A 6,000-nucleotide genomic window follows, 5' to 3' on the forward strand; every position below is an offset into this window, starting at 1 on the left:
AAATTGGGGAATTTCTCATTACTGCAAGTAAGCAAACACTACCATTATTCTACTCATTCCAAGCTTGAAAGCCAAGAATCATTTTCTACTTTTTTCTCCTCTTCATCTTCTAATAGTTCTCTCTTCAGTTTTTGTTGGTTCCTTCTTCTCCCTTGTCACAACCACCACCATTTTTTCCCATTTTCTCCTTACGTCACTTCTGGATTATTGCTCTGAGCTGGTCTTTCTGGCTCTTTCATCTCCAAATTCCAATCCATCCCATCCCATCACACAACTATCATAGTAGATTTAAGATGTCCTTGTTCAAGAACCTAAAGTGCCTCCTACAACCTCCATCAGCTGGTCCCTCTATACTCCTTTAGTCTTATTTCTAATTGACTACTGTAATCCTTACCAATTGGTTTTCTGTCTTTCTACTACTGTACCTGACCTTGAAAGTCTCCTGCCTTCCTGGAAATCTATGCTTACCTTGTCTTTCAAAATCAAGATCAAAATCATCTCCTCCAGGAAGTATTCCTTAATTAACCTCACTCTAATTCTACATCCTCTCAGAATACTGATTCATGGGTAGCAGGTTTTTACAAGCTGACCAAAGTCATGTGAAGTCTAAATAAATAAAGTCTCAATGTGACATTTGATTCATTACCATATTCGTTTTCATTTCATTCTTATTTTTGTTAATATGGACAATAATGCCTATGGTTTTTCTAAAATCAAACAAGTTCTACATTCCTGGTATAAATCCAGTGTGGTCATAGTATCTGATCTTTGTAATAAATTGCTGGAATCTCATTGCTATAATTCTATTTAAATTTTTTATATCAAAAGAGAAATTGGTCTATTATTTTAGTTTTTTAATCTCAGTTTTTACTCCCTCTGGTTTAGGTATAAAGAACATATTTGTGTCATAGAAGGAATGTGGTAGGATTCCTTCTTTACCTATTTTTTTTTAACAATTTATGTTCTATAAATGTTTGGTAGAATTTAGTAATTGGTAGGCTTTGGTAGAGTTCACTTATAAATCCATCTATCCTAGATTTTCCCCCCTTAGGAAATTCATTTATAGGTTATTCAACTTCCTTTTTTTTTTTTAAGCAATTGGGGTTAAAGTAACTTGCTCAAGGTTACACGGTCAGTTATTTCTGGGTCTGGTGCTAAATATCTGAGCCCGGATGTGATCCCCAGGTCATCCCGACACTGGGGCTGGTGATGTTACTCGCTGTGCTACCTGGCTGCCCCTCAACTTCCTTTTCTAACATAGGATTATTTAAGTATTCTATTTCCTCTTCTGTTAATCTGAGCAATTTACATTTTTGTAAATATTCATCCATTTCATTAAAATTATCAGATTTATCGGCATATGATTGAGAAAAATAATTGTTTTTATTTCTTCACTGGATGTAATTTTTTTTTATTTGTTTTATACTGGTACCATTTTTTATACTGGTAATCTGGTTTCTTCTGTTTTTTGAGTAATCAAATTAATCAATGATTTATCTGTTTTATTTTTTAAGCAGTTCTTAATTTTATTTATTTAGTTCAATTTTTAAGTTTACTTTGAATCTTACTAATCTCTCCTTTGGTTTTTAGGATTTCCATCTTGATGTTTAATTGCTTTTAAAAAATTTTTTGGTTTTCAAATTTTTTTTTTTTTTGCTGTTGGCTCAATTAATTTACCTGCTCTTTCTTGCTTTTACTCAATTAAGTGTTTAGAGATATATTTTTTCTGATAAGTACTGGCATATTTTGTATGTTGTCTTATTGTTGTTATTATCTTTAATGAAATTATTGACCATTTTGTTGATATATTCTTTCACCCATCCATCCTTTAGGTTTTAATCTATACTTCAAAGGTCTTCTGTTAGCATTTTTTATTGCTTTGTGGCCAGAAAAGGTTGCATTTAATATTTCAGCATTTGTTTTTGAAGTTTTTGTGCACTGATACATGAGCAATTTTTGTGAAAGCTCCATGCACAGCAGAGTACAGGTGTGATCCTTTCAGTATTCTCCAGAGGTCTATCACATATAACTTTTCTAAAATCCTATTGGGATCCTTAAATTCTTTCTAGTGTATTTTATGGTTAGATTTATCTAGAGCTGAGAGGGGTAAATTGAGGTCCTTCATTATGTTTTACTATTTCCTTCTTAAACTCATTTGACTTTTACTTTAAGAATGTAGATACTATGTAATTGTGTACACATACATTGTTTTGTTCAGTATTGATATTAATTCGTTGTCTGTGGTACCTTTCAGCAAAATGTAGTTTGAATGTTTATCTCTTTTAATTGGATTAATTTTTGCCTTAACTTTGTCTAAGATCATGATTATCACTTCTGCCTTTTTTTTCTACTTCAACTGAAGCACAATAGATTCTGTTCCAGCATCCTAGTTGAACTCTATGCATGTCTTTCTGTTTCAAATGTCTTTCTTGTAAACAACATATTATTGGACTTTGGGTTTCTAATCTAGTCTACTATCCTTTTAAATTTTTATGGGTAAATTCAGCCCATTCACATTCAAGTCATGATTACTAACTATTTATCTTCAGCCTATTTTCTTATCCTTATCCCTCTTTCTTTTACCTTGTCCTCTCTTTAAGAATTTATTTTGCTTCTAACCACTGCCTCCCTTAATTTCCTCATCCTGCTCTTCTCACTTTATCTTAACCTCTCCTTCCTACTTCCCTGTTGGGTAAGATGAGTTTCTGCACCCATCTGTGTGTATATGTTTATTCTTCTCTCCTTGAATTAGATCAATTGAGAGTGAGATTCAAGTGTTGCCTGCTCCTCCCTGCACTGCCCCTCCATTATATAAACACTTCCTTAGGTATTCCATTTATATGAGATAATTTCTCCCATTTGTCCTCTCCCTTCCCCCATCTCTAAGAGTGTCCCTCTTTCTCATCCTTCTATTGTTCTTTTGAGATCATCCCAACATAATAGACTCACAGCCATGCATGTCCTATGTCTTAAGTAGCCTCCCCTCTAACTACCCTAATGATGACAAAGGTTTGAGGGCTAACATATATCACCTTCCCATATAAGAATATAAATAGTTTTAACTTTGCCTAGTCCCTTATGGCTTTTCTGTCATGTTTATCTTTTTTTGTTTCCTTAAGTCCTATATTCAGACATCAAATTTTTAATTCAGCTCTTGTCTCTTCATTAGGAATGCTTGGAAGTCCTCTATTTCATTTCTTATCCATTTTTCCAATTAAATTATTCTCAGATATGCTGGGCACATTATTCTTGGTTGTAATTTTACTCCTTTGCCTTTCAGAATATCATAATCCAAGCCCTCACTTCATTTAAATGGGTGGCTAATAAATCTTGTATGAGTCTGACTGTGGCTCCAGGGTACTTGCATTATTTCTTTACAGCTACTTGCCAGGGAGAGGTCTATTCACTGTCCTCCTGGTCTTCACTATGCAAATTGGGTTTGCTGGTGTATGTATAGTCACTATTAGCCCGCTGGGAAGTTCTGCAGATTGAGAGTGACTGAAATACAGGTTCCCATTCCGTCTTGGTCTCTTATCCTAGTTATTCCACTATAAGTTTATATACTGGACTAAAAGATTAGAACTAAGTTGCCACTCTGCTTCTTGGCTCAGAACTACAAACTAGGTTTCTGGAATGTGTTCTATGTTTAGTATTCAGTTCAGTTCTGAGTTTATTCATAATAACTCATCTCCGTCCCAGATCTGTGACCCAGAACTAAATAATGGGTAACAGAACCACCAAATGGCACCCATTCTTACTCCCATTGCTAGTTCAGGGGTCCCCTGGGTCCTCTTTTTTGCCACAGTACTTCCTAACCTGATGTTCTGTGTCAGCCCTCTTATCATCCCTGAGTGCCAGAATATTCTCAACTGCTACCATTGACATTGTACATTCCTAGACCTAGGCTCCAGTGTTCACAAATTTCTGTCTGTCTTTCTAAGCTTCCCTAGGCTGGGAAAATGACTCACTGGGACTTTTTCCTAGTTTTCCCATTTAGAATTCAATCTGGCACATTTTCTAGCTTGTTGTGGAGTAGGTATGCTGGGGAGCTAAGGTAAAAAATGCTTCCTCTCATTCTGCCATCTTCCCTCCCACCACCTCATTTCATTTCATCATCCCAAATTCTAAAATAATCCAGGAGTACATTTAAATAATTATTCATTATTAAACTTTTAACTTCTTTGTTATTAATAAATCAAATCTGAATCCCCCAGTTGGTCATTTTCTTGATACATCAAAACCCTTAATCTCCAAAGTTTAAGTAAACATCTAATTTACTTGGCTATCCAATTTAATAAAAATAATTATTTACATAGCTTCTTCTGTGAGGAAGATCACTAACCATTACTGTTACTTTTATTTTCTGACTCCTAGAATACAGTTCTACCATTCAACTCTCTGGAAAGCAGCCAAAGTCTCTAAATGATATTTATTTTATTTACTTGTAATATAAAGGTTAAATTAAATTTTGGGGGGAGTAAATTCCTTGAGATGATATTTAATGAAATATTTTTAAGTGATTAGAATAGTGCCTGACATAAATTAGGTACTTAATAAATGTTTATTCCCTTCCTCTTCTTTCTGACCATGATAGGCAACACTCTTCACATACTGCACTTAGAATTTCATATAAACTCATGGCTTCTTCATAGATAACAACTAAATACTTGATCTCTCTACAGATAAGAATTAAAATTCTTTGTCCTCTTAGAGACTCATAAGGAATGACTATTTAACTGTTGCTATCCAAGATTCCAATGTCTCTTATACACAGAGTAGTAAATATCTTAAGTCTCTATCAGAGAGGTTATTAAAGCTGGTGTTGTCCATGAATTCACTTTTATTTGGTACTTCTTTGTGTTATGGTATATGATTAGTTTCATTACTTTTTCTATGTGTTTTAGCTCCCCAATTAGAACATAAGCTCCAATATAGAAAAGAGCCTTCTGCCATACCAATCAATCTACCAAAAAATATTTTATAGAGTTAGAAAAAATAGTAACAGAATTCATTCAGAAGAACAAAAGGTCCAGAATATCAAGGAAATTAATGAAAAGAAATACTAGGGAAGGTGGCCTCACCATACCCGATTTTAATCTGTATTATAAAGCAGCAGTCATCAAAACTACTTGGTACTGGCTGAGGAATAAAGTAGTGGATCAGTGGAACAGATTAGGTACAAGAGACACAGCAATCAATGACTATAGTAATCTACTGTTTGATAAACCCAAAGACCTCAGTTTTGGGGATAAGAACTCACTATTTGACAAAAACTGCTGGGAAAACTGGAATATATTATGGCAGAAACTGGGCATAGACCAATATCTTACACCATATACCAAAATCAAGTCTAAATGAGTGTATGTTCTACGTATAAAGGCTGATACTGTAAAGCAATCTGGGGGAGCAAGGAATACAGTTTACCTGTCAGATTTATGGAGAAAGGGAAGATTTTATGACAAAACAAGAGTTAGAAGAGCATTATGAAATGCAAAAATGGATAATTTTGATTATATTAAATTGAAAAGTTTCTATACAAATAAAGCCAATGTAACCAAGGTTAAGAGGGAAGTGGAAAATTGGGAAAGAATTTTTACAACCAGTGTCTCTGATAAAGGCCTCATTTCTAAAATATACAGAGAATTGAGTCAAATCTGTAAGAATACAAGTCATTCCCCAATTGATAAATGGTCAATGGATATGAACAGGCAGTTTTCAGAGGAAAAAATTAAAGATATCTATAAGCATATGAAAAAATGCTCTAAAACACTATTGATTAGAGAAATGCAAATCAAAACAACTCTGAGGTACCACATCTCACCAGACTGGCTAAAATGACAAAACAGGAAAATTATAAATGCTAGAGAGGATGTGGAAAAATTGGAAAACTAATGCATTGTTGTTGGAATTGTGAACTGATTTTTGAACTGAACCATTCTGGAGAGCAATCTGGAATTATGCCCAAAGGGCTATAAATAAGTGCATACCCTTTGACCCAGC

The sequence above is a fragment of the Petaurus breviceps genome, unplaced genomic scaffold (genome assembly GCF_028583685.1).
Source record: "Petaurus breviceps papuanus isolate PSGF00001 unplaced genomic scaffold, PetGlider_PUasm1.0 221, whole genome shotgun sequence".
Classification (NCBI taxonomy): domain Eukaryota; kingdom Metazoa; phylum Chordata; class Mammalia; order Diprotodontia; family Petauridae; genus Petaurus; species Petaurus breviceps.